The sequence below is a fragment of the Miniopterus schreibersii genome (assembly GCF_964146895.1).
Source record: "Miniopterus schreibersii genome assembly, chromosome: 4".
NCBI lineage: Eukaryota > Metazoa > Chordata > Mammalia > Chiroptera > Miniopteridae > Miniopterus > Miniopterus schreibersii.
Genome location: NC_138105.1, coordinates 54,308,304 through 54,324,865, shown reverse-complemented (window position 1 = coordinate 54,324,865; position 16,562 = coordinate 54,308,304). Strand labels below are relative to the sequence as shown.

Genomic DNA, 16,562 nt, shown 5'->3' with positions numbered 1-16,562 from the left:
AAAAATACACCAGGAAAAATGAGGTGAAAATTAGAATTTCACAGCTTTTTTCTATTCCCTTATGTACAGAGTCTAGTTCCCATCTTTCTAACATGAGGTTGTGCAGTGATTTAGGACAACATTAATCATTTTAATGTTCTCACTCAGTTGTAAGGGAAAATAAAATAGCTGAATTTATGCTAAAAATAAACCTCACAGATTTGCTGGATTGCACGACATTGGAGTTTAAACAACTGTCCTCGCTCTCAGAAAGCTAATCCTGCCTGGCTTTTGACTTTCCCAGGAGATCGTCCTAATAGATTTTTAAAGCTGCATGTTGGATAATTGTTTCCACAACTAGCACAGATTGGTTTTCTCAAAAGAAAAAGATGAAAATAAAACTTCTATCCAATTAAAATAGAGCTATTAATACTACACTGTGCTGGAAAGGAAAAGTCTGCTCTTCAGAAGCCTGTGCCATTTATCACAGAAACATAAATTTTCTCAGCAACTAAAGGAGTTGGGTAAAAATTAAAAGCTTTATGAGGAATTAGAAAAGCAGATGATTTAGCTTTTGTATATTGGCACAAGTGAAAATATTAACATACCTGAAGGAAGAGATGCCTTCCCATGGACTCTCCCAACTTCCCACTCCATGGAAGATGGTTCAGCAGGGAAAAGCCAAGTTCCCTCCTGCCTTTTGTTATTTCTACCACGCAGCCCGCAAAGGGAAAGATTAGAACCGTATGATGGGGTATCTAGTTTTACAATACTGTTTATTTCCTGATCTGGTAGGTCTTCCTTTCATTTAAATAATTTATTGCTTTGTTAACAATTTGCTTTGAAATTTCCGATTGTTAGGTAGGTAATCTAATTATTTATTACATTTAAATCCAAATCAAGAAAAATGCCTTTGTAAACTAATATTCAAACTTTAGGATTTGGATTGCAGTAAACTAGCTATTGATGCTCTCATGAGTCAATATTTTCCTGTTTCAACAGCCCATTATTGAGACTCTTTGGTGCAAGAACAACAAGCGTTTAAGAAAGACAGACACGTCAACATCAGTTCAAACATCAGAATGAGTGAAGACCTTAGGTCAGCAGTGTTTCCTAGCCACCTGCATTAAAATCTCAGTTCCTTATTGTTTTTAACGTTAATTCTTGGACTCTACCAAAATCCAAAAAATCAGAATATAAGAGAACAGGTACCAAGAATGTGTAATTTTAGCAGACATCCCATGGGAATCTTATAAACAAAAATGTGAGGAATACCACAAGAGGATAAAAAAGGCAGAGGGGCAAGTGTGAGAGAGTCCATAAATGTGGACACGCTTTTGTGACCTGCCCTGAAATGGCAGGTGTTTCCAGTTAATGTTAAAGAAGGACCAGAAAGTGGCCAGCAGCCCCAGAGTAGTGATTCTGTCTCTCATCAGTATGGATTATGAATGTGCTAGAAAATAAAAGTATTTTACCCCATAGACCAGGAGTATTTCATTTTTAATTCATTAAAAATAACAGAGGACATTTCTAATAACTATATCATTCAAGGAGTCTAAATTACCTTTCAATTTTTAGTTGAAGCCTTCTTTTGATCCAAATTTAGAAATTATAAATGAAATCTTTAAAATTACTACTCTATTGAATAATATATTTTTATTGTATAAAGTTCAAGTGCACATAGAATGTTCACAAGATAGCTCATACGCTGGGCATAAACTAATTCCTAGCACATTTCTAATAAGTGAATTCTTAAGAGTATGTTCTAAAAGGACAGGTGCCTACTTTACAACACAAAGCTTGCTGTGTATTTATATTACTAAATATAGAAGAAAAATGTAGTTAGAAAATTATCAGTGGATGTGAAAACTAGTGGGTGAAAGATGCATGAGGAACAGGATATTTACACAGCTTCAAATTATCTGCCCCCAGTTCCTTACTAACTGCAAAGGAAAACTATTAAATTTAAAGTGGATCTTGGCAAATACCACATTAACCAAGTCAGCCAAGTTAACATGTTCAATTAAGGGGCAAAACAATACCATGTTCCTCTTGTTGAAATGCCCAAAGGATGCTTCTCTGGTGTATGTTATAACACATAGTAAGCAAACAAGTAAAATCCATGTTAAAAATTCTATCAAAAGTCAAAAAAATCTTAAATAACATAGAGATAAACACTCTTTGTGATTGGCATAATCTAACATGGTAAAGATGTCATTTTTCTCAAATCAGTGATAAATTCAGTGCCCTCCTGAAAATATTTTCACAGAAATGTATAAAAGACTAGAAGAAAAAGACCAATACTATAAAAGAATACTAGAAGAAAATAAAGGAGAATATATTTATGACATTAGGGTTGGGAAATAGACGATTGAGAACAAGAGAACACCCAGTAGAAAAATGTGTAAAACCACTACATAGATAATTCCACAGAAGCTTGAATGGCTAGCAAGTGCATGAAATGATAAGCGCTAACACTAGTAATTGAAACAGTCAAATTCTTCTTTTTGACCCCACAAATGAGTCAAAGGTGGGAAGTAAAATTTGGCAAGGACGGAGGAGAACTGGAACCCTCCTGCATGTCTGGTGAGCATGCATACCGGGCGCAAACAGCCTGGAGCCCCATCCAGGCTTCTGTAGTAAAGAGAAAGAGGTCTTCCCAGAGACAGATTCACTCCTGAAACCAAGCCATCTCTTCAGGATGGTCCCTTAGGACATTCATTAAACATATTTGCAATTGAATGGGAGCGGTGATGAGGGATGGAGAGCAAAATAAAAGAGAGAAGCCTTACAAAGACCAAGGCCACCAGGCCACCAGGTGGCCTGGTACAATTATCTCCACTTTCTGCACCTCAGGTGCAGGTGAGAAATGGGAATACATAAAAAATACATAAAAGAAAAAGAGATCCTATTTACAAGTTTTCTCATTCAACACTTCTCTTCTTACAGAGACAACTTATGTTCAGAGATAAATCAAAGTAATGACAATTTTATTAATTGTGTAGCTTTGTGTTTCTCCAACGGGAACAAATAACTATTATCTTTGTGAACTGGTAATTTTCCCTATACGCTTCAAGCTGCAAACATTTTGAACATTGCTATAGCTCTTCAGATCTGGCCCTTCCTTTCGCCAGCTGGCTTAGTGGCACTATGGCCATGTGGGCGTGCAGTAGAGTTTTGATTTCCTGAACTGTGGTAAATTAGGCAAATTACTCTCTTCCTCAATTTAGTAGCTATGAAATAGCACAATGATAGTAGCCACTTTATAAAATTGAGGGAAATTAAATCAAATTCACGCACAGGACTTGGCATATCGTAACCTCACAATAAATATTAGTTACTATTTTTAGATTCTGCTAAGAATTTCTTTATTTCTTGGAGTCTTCTTAGTATTCTACCCATATCTTAGATTGATTGATTTATTGATGCTTTTGTGAATCATGCACATCCCCAAGTTTTCTCTCATTTCTGGACAGTCTTTCCTAATATTCTCCAAGTTTTTTTTTTTTCCATTCTCTTTCTCATAGTTCTTGAAATTTATTTTTTTCCAGGCAGACTTTGAAACCCAAATAAAGGAAAACTTTTTAATATTTGGTCAATTTTTAGAAAAAATCATTTTCTGATCAGAGTACATTTTTATTAGTAGTAAAAGAATATGAACTTGGTAGAATAAGTGCGGCCTTTACTAGGAAATGTAATAATTCCAGAAGATATGCTTTATTACAAGAACTTCAATTAATATTCCTTAATCTGGAAAGTATCCACATAAAGCAACAAATCAGATTCCATCATTTTGTGCTATCACTGAATGTTTCGAAATTAAAACAAACCTTATATATAAAAGCTGAATCAAAGACAACCAATTCTATTAAGTGCTGTCGTTTATTTATGGAAATAAACTTGATAGATATTCAGGGGTGGGGGATCGCACTATTTTCATAAACAAAATGAGTTAAACATTTTTAGAAGAATGTAATAGGGTAAGGTGTGTGTGTGTGTTTTAATTTTTAAAATTAAAACTTAAGAATCAAAAGTTGAGAAAACATTCGAGGGAATACTGACAAGCTACTTAACCAAACCAGGCTTGGGTGGCTGGCCCAGAGGACTCTTCCTGATGATAATGTCACAGTGACTCTGAACTTCACTGCTATTGAAATCCTTGTTTGCAGTGTGTCATTCCTGCTAGCTTTGCATTGTATTTATTCATGAGAGAACACCACTGGAAATACCTGTTCTGGGACAGGGTTTGTATTGAATGGGCCATTGTGTTTATGTGTACACTTATTTCCCTGAAAATGCTGTCTAGATAAAGTGTCTGCTGGGAAGTTAATTTTGTGCTACATTTTTCAAAATAAACTAGCTTGTTGTTCTGAAAAACTGCAGTATCATTTGTGTTGGGGTATTTAAAGAGGTGATGTGGATTTCCTTTAAAAGTGGGGAAGAGAAAACTGTACTTCTACATTCTGCAGTTTTCTTTGGTAGCGTTGATTACATGCTTGCTTCCTGTTTCATAGAAACGATAACATTCTAAGTAACCCCAACTTTTAGATTGATTCATTTGATAATCTGAATCTCTTGAAAGATCTTCAAGCCTCAAATTATTCTCTATTCAACAGACTCCTTCCAGTCCAGTCTGTGCTCTGTATGTTATTCCAAGTGTCTTCTAGACACTGCCCATTGCTCTCTACGCAACAGTAACATTTGTCCCCGTGTTACTCTTGCCCAATCTGCTTTCTTCCATCCATCCATCCATCCATCCATCCATCCATCCATCCATCCATCCATCAATATGTTGTAACGGGGACTCAGTGGTAGAAGGCAGAGCCAAGCATTGGCGACCCACACAGATGGGGAGGCAAAGGAAGGAACATGGGGCGGCAGTGTCAGAGAAGGGTTTTCCAAAGACTTTCACAAAGGAATATAGGACCAAGAAACAAATGTGGGACTAACAAATATCATTTCAGTACTTTCAGCTGAGAGCCGAGCAGATTTATGACTTGGACTTCAGTTCTGTCCTTACTGAAGTAGCCAACTAGGAAATCCTGGTGACAGAGGTTTGCCAGGTTTCAAGCAGGTAAACTCTCCAGTTTGGCAGGTCTGATATTGGGTCTCAGGGCCCAGGCTCTGTTACAGTGGATTTAAAGTTGGGAAACTACAGGCATTGTGTTTAGTTGATAGAAGTGTTTGGTGAGGGAGGTGAGAGCAGCATTCTCAATTCAGAGTAAGACTGGCTTGAAGACCAGTGATGAACCTCAGAACTAGGATTATAAACCTCTTCATCATCTTTGTCCACCTCAAGCTCAAATTGCTCAACAAGTCTTAGCAATTCTTCCTTTGTCTATATATCTCATTTTTTTCTACTGATATGTGATTGTTCCCCTTTTATAAATAACATTTCCCTAAGTGCTTTATGTTATGGGTTGAATTGTGTTCCCTCAAAAGAAATATTGAAGTCTTAACCACCCCTGTGCCTCAGAACATGCCCTTATTTGGAAATAGCATCATCGCTGATGTGATTAGTTAAGATGAGGTCACACTGGAGCAGGGGCATCCCCTAATCCAACATGACTGGTGTATAAGAAGAAAAGGTGAAGGCACAGGCACAGAGGAAAGACAGCCATTGAAGAGGGAGGCGGAGAGTAAGGTTATGCCACCACAAGTCAAGGAATGCCTGGAGCCACCAGAATCTGGTTAGAAAAGAAAGGATCCTCTACTAGATGGCTGGGAGGGAGCATGGCCTTAGCAACACCTTGATTTCCAGCTCCTAGCCTCTGGAGTGTGAGAGAAGCAACACCTGGTGTTTAAAGTCGTGCAGTATGTGGTACTTTGTTACAATAGCCCTAGGAGACAAGTACAGTCCCTAGGAGCAGGGAATATATCCTTACATTTGCTGTTGTAGCCACACTACGTGACCCAGTGATCCCCACAAAGTGAACATTTGTATCAACAAACAAGTAGACACATACCTGTCTTTCTTTCCCTTCTACTAGATGGAAGCTCCATGGGGCCAGAGGCTATGCGGGATTCATCTTGGCCTCCCCTAGAGAAAGTGCCCTTCACTAAGTGGGACCGAAAGTATTTGTTGAATGGATACATGAGGTTTTATGTTTTTAAAATAGTCCATTTTTTATTTTTATTTTTCAAATAAGGTTACGAGCAGGATAATGAAGGCAGACCTAGCCAGGAAATGCTGTTTCAGTCTATTTACATACCCTCCCCGCTCCTGTCCCCAGGTAGTGGACAACCTCTTACGTATTACTATTCCTAGAAAATGGAAAACAAAATTAAACAACTCACACTTGGGCTGCTCATATCTGTGAGAATATACAATGTTCTCACAGTTCTCAGCTGGTTCATCGCTGGTTAGTGTCTAAACTCTGCAAAGACACTTCCAAGTTTAGTTTATGTTAGCGAACCCAGTTGCTTCCTGACTGCTTCCCTTGCCCCCACCAGCGTTTTCCAACAGGAAAGGCAACAATCGGCTCTTTTATTGCCGTAGCTGCTAGCAATCCTCGTGGCACAAGATGTTCACTTTAAAGGGTTTATTACTTAGTAACGATGATAAAAAGAACGAACGAAAATCCCCAAGCACAGGCCATCCAGCCGGTGTTACTATGATTCAGAGAACAGAAGCCATGGTGCTGCTATTACCATAAACATGTCTCCTTTTTATTGGCAGATGTTTCACTTAAATAAACATAATCAGGATTTGGGAAGATTCGCCTTGGCAGCGGTGAAAACGGATGAGTAGTCGCTAATCCGCCTGCGTCCCAGTTGTTTCTCCAGCTGCTCTGGGAAATACCGTGTATGAGATTGCGGGAGACAGGCAGCTGAGAGCATGAGCCACACATTGCTTTCGATTCATTCACACCCCCATCCGTCAGAGGAGAGTATTTGTGGATCTTTTTTTTTTAGTTCCATATCTACTATAAACATGCATAAGGACCTCTTCATTTCGTATTACTCTAAAATCCCTCCCCCAAACCTGATGCTAAGAGGAAGCCAATAGCAATTTTATGTTTCAGTCGCCTTTAGCTTTGAGTTCCTTGTGTTTGCCTAATGAGCTTGGGGCGATATTATTGGTTTAATTATCAAAAACTAACAGGGAAATTTGCAAGAAAGAGAAACTCAAAAAGAGCCCCAAATGACCTCCCTTATTCCCAACTCTCTATACTTTTCTATTTCCAAGGATGCCACCAACTAATGCTAAGCTTCTGTGCATCTTAGTCCAATTTGTGAGCAAGCCCATGTGAATAGCTTAGTTCATGGGCCAGGTGCCCCTGCTGTCCAAGTAGGCCAGCAAGGCAGCCGAGGCCCAATGCTTTTGTGGGCTGGTGGAGAAGAGGCAGGTTGAGAGCAACGTGGGCACCTAAAATGGACTTCGGAAAGTGCTCCAAAGATACAGAGCAAGAATAATCCTTTCTGGTTTCAAAGTGTTGTAAATGCAAGTTGAACATTAACCCGTACATACTGTGTGGTTTATTCAGCAATTGCTTTACAATTCTGACACACCAGTTTCTAATATTTGGAAAAAGTTTACATCGTGTATATATTTATAAATCAGTGAGTAGATTTGTATTATTTCACTTGGTAATTAGCAGTGATGTGCTAGTGGGTGATATTACCTCTGTAAAAATAGATTAAGAAATTCCCATGATGCTTGACTAGTAGGATTCTTCTGGTATCGACTTTTATGGGTCTTGCTTCTATAAAAGTCAAAAGTTCACAGGTTACTTTACAGATCCTGAGAAAATTCAAGTCAGTCCTCCCAGGTAACTGGTATCTGTTATACTCTCGTCTTCCCTTATTCATTTTTTTCCGATGCTGCCTTATCAAACTCAATCTTATAACTATAATATAAGGAATTGTAACTACTCCTAGTGAAAAATATTTCACTTGACTAAACTCTGTTCTCTCCTTGAGTAACCAACTTAGGCTCTGCAACAATGTTTCCTATGCTTCCCACAGAGACAAGAGCAGATGTACAATACCTTTTTCATTCTTTTACAGAGATCCAGAGTATTTGAACATAAAGGTCCAAATGAAAAGGTCATCAGTCATCCCTACACTAGTAGACATAAAGGAAACCCAAATATATAATGTTTGTAGAAATAGGCAGTATTAACATATTATGCTTCCTCAAGTATTTATTAGTATTTATTAGTAATTCATACTGATAACTGACAGATAGGAAGAAAGCCTAGACGTTAACCTCATGTATGCAATGCACGTTTCGCATGTCATCATATCCAGCACAGTGCCTAACATCTAAGAGATATTTAATATTTATTGAATAAATATAAGTGGTAGCTTAAGAGTATAATAGGAACAACACAAACAATAAGACCACAAACTTCCTATTGAAATCTACCGGCATTATCAAATAAGGTAACTAGACTGTAATATCAATGCTTGAAACTGGAGTTCAAAGTAGGATCCAAGAGTTAGCCTGGGTCAGGGGAGGAGGTGCTGGGATATGGACACACATTCCTGGAACCCTGAATAGGGCTTTAAAAAAGGAGACAGCTCTACTGATGTCCACCATAGTCACTGCCCAGAAATCTGGAGTTACCTATTAATACTCAAAAGGCATAAAATATCCCCCACACAAGATACTTTAGGCCAGTTCTTTCATTCTGAGACAATGAATGTGAGGAACCAGCTCCAGAGGTCAGCATCTGTGAGCCAAATGAGAAATGACATCAGCAAATAACTTTTTTACAGTGAAGGCAGATGTGAAGAGTGATGAGGCACAGATCTTCCGGAACCAAGTTTGAAGTAAAACCACTTTGCTTGAAGAGCTTTGAAAATAAATCCAGTTTATTAATCCCGAAGACAGGACTCAGTAGTATCAGGCTAACAGAAAATCAAACAGCAACAGAGAGAGAATATGATAATGGCAGAAAGCTGGGTCCGTCTATGTAACGAGAGACACAGAACAGTGATATCAGTAAGATCTTCTGGATGATACTTTTACAGGAAAGAGAATGCAATGAGTCCAAATATATTTATATTCATAGCGATGAGTATTAATAAGAGTAATGTCTTAGTACTTAATACTTTACAAACATGTATCCAATATTATTTCGATTATGAATGGCTAACAGATATTATTCAGTGGCCTTACTGACTTACAATCATTTGTCACCCATGTTTGTGGTCTTGCTCGGCTGGACTATAATGTTCAGGAAGAAGAAAGTACAAAGTCTTTTCATGTGTTCCTATCCCCTCAGTATAAATCTAGGTATCTCTCAGCAAATCCTGTTTAATTAATCAAAACAGGATAAAGCACCCCAGTTCTGAGGGAAGAGGCAGTGGGCAGTGGACTGCATTAGAAAGACCACCAGGCAAGGCGGCTGGCTTGGGCATCCTTAGTAATTCCCTAACTCTCTGAGCTTCAGTTTAGTCGAGATGATCAGATTTCTAGTTTTTTAGATCTAGAATTTCACAATGTTAATAGGACATGGAACTTCGTTGATGGCCATTTTTAAATACAAATCTGCTCATTCAAGATCTGCATTTTGTTGAATCACAAGATGGATTTCTAGTGCTGAGGAAGATTAAGCTTCATGCCCCCTTCCTTACATGGGCCCCTTGAGATCTGGGAGTTGCTGGGAGGTGTAGCATATGCTAGGTGGAAGGGGAAGCCAGGGAGCATAATTGAGAAAATATTTTTGGTAAATTGACTAAAAACATTTCAGGAAAAAAAAACATGAATCTTCAAGACTCCAAAAAATTGGCTGTCTTTTCCTTTGACGTTCCAAATTAATATTTACATTCAGATCTAGTTTTGTATTTGTAATTTTTTTTTTTCTAAAGAGAACCACCTCTCTCAATTGTATAAACTTCAGGCCAAGAAACCTGAATGTGATCCCACGAACAAGCTTTTGTAAATCTTTGGCCTTGACTTGCTCCTTATGTCTGAGTCATTGATGCTTTTCTCATCTCCGACTCTTATAAATGTTTCCTAGGCCTTTTCCAGTTTCTATTTCACCTTTCACTGAGATCTGGGAAGCCACGGCTGTCTAACCTGAAACGGCTGAGAGTCATCTGGAGAACCAAAGGCCTTAGCTGATGTTTGCCAGCTCCCCAAACCTGAGGATCTGGACTCTGTTCTCGGTGTTCCCTATACTTTCTCAAGGAATGTTCCGTAAGTTTGAGAACTGGTCTTCATATAAAGTGGAGAACTTTTTATGTGTTTTGAATGTCCCAGAATTAGTTGAATATTAACAGCTTTCCAGAGAGTACCTGTGTTTTCTTTACCATACACAGACTTGATATTTGCTTTGACAACTCTTTCTTTAGCATGAGGCCTACACCCACTTCTGTAGCATTTTCCAGGCATTGTCTCACACTTGTCCTGCCTTGACATTCTTGGCATATATAACTGCCAAAATTCTGGCAGTACATCAATCTCTTGCTTCTTCCTGCCCATCTTCCCACATATTTTAGTAACTGACCCCACCAATCTTACTTTTCAAAAGTGAGCATGGAACTAAACAAATCTAGTTGATAGTCATTTCAGGAACAAGGTGAACAAAAAGTGATTGGAATGTGATACTTAATAACATTCTTACTTATGAAATATATTTCTCCCAATACTTAAAAATCTAAAAATTGTAAGATATTCTTTACTTTTCCACTTTATACCTCTTTTTGCTATAATGTCTGTTATTAAAGAATTTTGTTCTTTGTTCCATTTTTAAGAGGATATATAACCTTAAAAGCAACCTTTTTCCATTTCATTTTGTCAAATAATTGCTTTTAGTTCAAAGTTCCAAAAGGTTGATTTTCAGTTTGACTTTCAGATTATAAAAGAACTCAGATTGGGAAAAGATTTATTTATTTGTTGAATTTATACAGTATTGTAGAACAGTATTATGCAGAGACATTTTTATTTTATGTAAATTAAAAGATAAAGTCCATAAAATCTTGTTAGAGCAATCAGGAGAATACTTTTGACTCCACTTCAAACTGAAAAGTTCTATTTTTATGACTTTAGATATAAAACTTGTAAATTGAAAGCATTGTATTCCTTGGGTGTTTAGGTTAAGATTTTTATAACATTCACTAAAACAGAAATAAAGATTGTTTGGGGAACCAGTGTCCTTTGAAATGGTCCAGAAAGTGCACCACTAAATTAACTATTTCTGGACATCATTGCCACTCTGCTAGGTGGAGCAGTTTGGGTTAATGGAACAAAAGACTCCCCTGGGAAATGTTTAAATTTGATTCCTAAATGAACCCAGGAAAACCTACTAAATGGGATCTGATATCACTGGTACCATCATTTTAATGATTTACCTTCTGGAGCAGATAGATCAAATAGTAAGTTTTTTTAATGAACTTTCTTGTTTTCTTTTGTGTTTAAATTACATTTTTAAGAAATTGTGCCCGGCCAGGCGTGGCTCAGCGGTTGAGCATCGACCTGGGATCCAGGTGATCAGGGTTCAATTCCCGGTCAGAGCACATGCCCAGTTGTGGGCTTGATCAATGACCCTCTCATCATTGATGTTTCTGTCTCTCTCTCTCCCTCTCCTTTCCTCTCTCTGAAATCAATAAAGATATATTAAAAAAAAAAAAAAAAAAAGAAACTGTATATCCAATCTGTATCCCACAGACATTTTTAGAACAATCTTGGGTCTTGTTCAAGCAGTGCTACAGAATATCAATAGAGTTGTCAAATACAGTCAATATTTTTATTTATCACAAAATAATTGCAAAAATGGTAGTGATTATTTCTTCTTCCTGCTCTATAAATCAGGACTGGCTCCGTGATTATGTATATATAATGGCAGAGCTAGCAGAGGCCTCCTGCGTGTTTCTGCTGGGTCTCTCAGAAGACTGCTGCTGCATTTCTAACATGCTCCAGCTATCCTACTGGTAGAGGAGAGCCCCCATCCATAGAGATGAGTCATTTTAGCTCAGGCCATCTTGGACCAGCTAACTAACCACAGGCAGACACATGAACAAGCCCAGGTCAGCAGAACTGCCCAATCAACTTACACAATTATGGGATAAATAAATGTTTTTTTGTTTTAAGTTACTATATTTTGGGATACTTAATTATAAAGAAATAACTAACTGATACTTTCTCATCTGATCTATTATGACTATAGTCAACTACTGTGTGTTAGTCAACAGAATATAAAGATAAACAATAATCCCAGATTGGTTCCCTGATTTTAATTAGTTCTCAGTTTAACTGGTTTGTAGACATCTGCACATAGAAGCATCTATGCTACATGTATGCTCATATAGTCTAACTTGAGATTGTTAGGCAGATTCCCAAAATATGTCAGTTTGCTTAATATGTTCAAGGAGAGCATTGTTCTGGAGAGAGGGACAGAGACAGAGAAATAGGAATAGATACACAAAGAATTAAGTGTACTGTGGGACATGGAGATAGTTCTGCACTGTTGGACATGGGCACAGAGGAAAAGTGGGAATTCGGCGAGAAGAACTGGAGAGTGCAGGCACCAAATCATCGAACGCCTTCTATGTGCCTTACTAAGGAGTTATTCCTTAAGGCAGTTATTTTTTAATAATCTTCTGTGGCACCCTTGGAGTCTGCAGGGGTGCCTCAATGGACTGTAAATTGTAAAGGAGGTTGTGCTGGTAGACAGTGAGCACCCCAGTCTACCCCGCTTCCACATTTTGCCTATCACCCCAAGCAACAGATACTTCGCATTCAAAGTCACTTTTCCTTATTTCATATGTGGTGGTGAAATAATTAGGGGAGGAGTTGGTGAAGGGAGAAGAGTGGTTTACTTTCTCCCCTGAATTATGGACTTGGCATTTCTCTGTTACTTCAAACTTCTCTATAAGCTGCTCTCGGTTTTGCTTCTTGTTAGCACTGAAACTCCTGGGTGACCATCTTCTAACTGGGTGCTGATCCCTTGGCAGGGCATCCGTGGAGTGGATTGGTGAGTATCTGTTGGACCTCACTTCCCTTCTTGCCATCTCCCTTTCTACTTTGTAACACAATCGCAAGAGGCTATACGAGAATCCACATTTCCTAAAATGAAGGGGTAAAGGGAATGTCAAGGTAGGTAGGGCTCCCATAGTTTGCCTGGAGTGCTGGAGTCCGGTGTGATCTCTTGTGTGTTCTGTTTAGCCAGGATGGAAATATCGCCTAACAGAGAGGTCACTGAGTAGAATGTTACAAGGATACTCTCTCGGAAGTGAGCAAACTTAGCTTTAGATTAGTAATTGCTTAAAGCAAAAATAGTAACAATATATTGTGGAATTAGAGTACAATAGCATAAGTAGAAGTAAAACGCATAGCACTAGAGGCGAGAGGCTCAGAGGAAATAAATGGAAGCATGCTGACACAGGTTCCTTTAGTAATACTGCATGGATTGAGGAGGAAGACATGCCCTATCAGAAACTAAAATGTATGATCAAGATAAAAAAAGTGTTTAATGAGTATGGCCATGATAAAATATTACATAAATGGAACAAGAGCAGAAAACATAAATAGATCTAAGCACCTATAAGAATTTAGTATTTGATAAAAAGTTCATTCGAAATCAGGGGGAGAAAATGCACTATCCAACAAATGTGTTTAAAATTGATAATAATTTTGAAATAAAATGATATTTCTGCTGCTTTTCTAAAGTTATTTTATTCCACATTAAAAATTAAAGATTAAATGGAAAAAACTATATCATATATGGAGTAAAGGCAAATATGGGTGAAGATTTATATAATTGTATTTTGAACATTACCTTACTGCAACATCACACTAAAGAATCTGTAAAGAAAAAAAAGTTATTAAATGTAAATTTTAAAAATAAACAAGCTTGAAAGACAGATTTTAAACTGGGAATTTTGAGTGATGAATATCTGACAATTCAATCTTTACTATGTTGATTCCATAGAAAATAATACTAAAGAGAAACATGCCAATGGAAAAATAGGCAAATAATACAAATAACTTGCACGCACATATGCATACACATATATACATTCATATACACACATGTATAAAACAGATGAAATAATTAACAAAAATCTCAACAGTGTGCTTATTGAAATACATCTTGAAAATAAAATCATATTATAAAACAATGCATGCAGTGTTATTCTATCTCATTAACAAATATGTGTCATATATTTGGGAGAAAAAAAGACAAAACATAGAGTAACATTTTAAGAGTTATTTATGAATAGTGGAATTGTAGATTATTTTTTCTTTTTGTTAATCTACTTTATAAAGTTCTGTCATTAATGTAATTGTATTTTATATTTCCAAAAATAAAGCAACACAAAATAAATATACTTTTTTTTCCGATTAGACCAGGACAGAGCTACTGAGGTTTTGGTAGCAAACAGAATTTGCTATAATTTATGTGGTTGGAGTGTTTGCATTTTCAACATGATAGGTCAAACAGATGTCGCTACTTAAAAATTCCTCTTCATGACACTAAGCAGATTGGTTTCAACATAACTACTTTCCCAGAGCAATTTTCCCTTAAGAAAACTCTAACCACAGCCATCTACACTACTATGTTCCTCCTTGAACCAAATATTAACCTCATTCGGGCATTTTTAAAGTTACTCAACACTAATATTACCAAAAAACTGCATAAAAGGCCAGTTCATTAAATATGAAAATAAAATTACAACAGTTATTGGTAAAGCATTTAATATAAAAAATGAGCTCACTGAATATTTAATATAATATATTTTGCTGACTTAAGATCTCTTCTAAAGTTTTCTTTAGATTAACACCATGATTCTTTTTTGGTTATTTAGGAAGAGTTCTTTAGGTCTCTCTCCCCCTTTTTCTAATAACATATACACTCCAAAAAATTCAGATGAACTTGAAAACATAAACTATAGAACTACAGTTCTGCTTGTTAGGATGAAAAGACAATGGAGAAAAAAAAGTGTGTCTTTGTATTGCTTTCAAGACAACTCTTGATATATCAGCTCAACAACTTTTTCCTCTCCACTGCAGACTGGCAGCTTCCATAGCTGCTCCAAGATGAATTTCGTCTCCAAATGTTTAGAAATGCCATGAAGAAATGAAGAATCCGTCTGTGGCAACATAAATGAAACTGGAGACCATTATGTGACGTGAAATAAACCAGACACAGAACGACAAATACTTCATGATCTCACTTACATGTAGAATTTTAAAAAGTTAAACTTACGGAATGGTGATTGCTGGAGGCTAGGGGTTGGGGAAATGAGGAAATGTTGGTCATAGGGTACAAAATTATTCAGTTATGAGTAAGTTCTGGGCAATGATGACTATAATAAACAATACTGTTTTGTATACTTGAAATTTGCTAAGCGAACACATTGTGAGTGTTCTCACCACACGCACGTGTGTGGGCGCACACACACACACACAAAGGTAACTGTGGAAGGTGTTAGTTGTGTTAATTAACTTATAGTGGCTATTATTTCACAATATATATGTATATTAAGTTATCTGATATATGGACCCCCAAAATCACATTGTACACCTGAAATCAGTGATTTTCAAGGGGTGTGCCCCAAGAATTTTTAAAATATGCAATACCTGACTAGTCAGGGGCGCTGACCTCTTTTCCCTTAGATTGTCAAATAAAAAAATGACAAAATCACTTCAGCCAACACAACAATAGCTGATATGAATAAATCAAAATGTTACCTATTTTTTGTGTCAGATGGCCAAAAAATATATTTTTTGGTGTGCTGGAGAATTTTAGTAATTAGTTTATATGTGCCATGAGATGAAAAAGGTTGAAAATTACTGACCTAAATGTATGCAGTTTTTTTTGGTCCATCACACTTCAACAAGGCTAGATAAAATAATAATGAAAAATAAATGAAGAAACAAGGGTTTCTCCAAGCATAGTGATGATGACCCTTAGGGGGAGGGGTGGTACTGTGGTGATGGGAAGCGGTGGAGTAAAGGGCAGCTTCTGGAATTCCATTAGTTCTGTTTCTTTATCTGAATGTCTGTTACACAACTGTGTTTGGTTTTTAAAAATTCATATACTCATGATATGTAGTTTTATGCAATAATAGCCACATTAATATTGCTCAGATTCTATGAAAATTAACTATTTGTTCTGTTTGCAGCCCAATGTTCTCTTAAGAATAACTTCTGTTAAAAAACCCATGAGGGGAAATAAATTCATTTTACATGCTGAATTTACTCCAGTGTTATCGCTGTAAAACCAAAGTGTTTTGGGGTATATTAATAACAACTTTATTAGATACAAGCTTTGAATAGTTGGAAAAATAATTCCACAAACATGAATAGCAGGCCTATGCCTAGATCATGTTGGCAACTAATTAGAATAGATTTCAACAAATCATATTTAAATGTCTCTGAAGTTAGCATGGCTCGTCTAACTAGTTTGGCCATAAGTTTGGGATTCATTTTTTCTTTTCTAGTGTGAAATTACTAAATGTGAATAAAATAATTATATCATGAAACTTTAAAATTACAAAGGTTATTAGCAAAATATCTGCAAAATGGTTTTAGATGTGTTAAATTAGTATGTCCAAACTGGTTTACACAAGCTGAAACAGTATATATCAAAGACAACTTTTCCAGGAATAGAAAAGGCAAACATGAA

At 36.8% G+C, this 16,562-nt stretch overlaps 1 long non-coding RNA gene across 1 annotated transcript in view; it reads left to right on the top strand.

Moving 5' to 3' along the window:
• Positions 1-16,134, top strand: part of LOC308557046 — a 73,604-nt gene extending 57,470 nt beyond the window's left edge. Inside the window, exons 3-5 of the long non-coding RNA XR_013998786.1 lie at positions 9,951-10,129; positions 12,834-12,905; positions 14,945-16,134. This is a non-coding gene — a long non-coding RNA (uncharacterized lncRNA). The remainder of the gene's footprint in view (positions 1-9,950; positions 10,130-12,833; positions 12,906-14,944) is intronic.
• Positions 16,135-16,562: the final 428 nt, after the last annotated feature.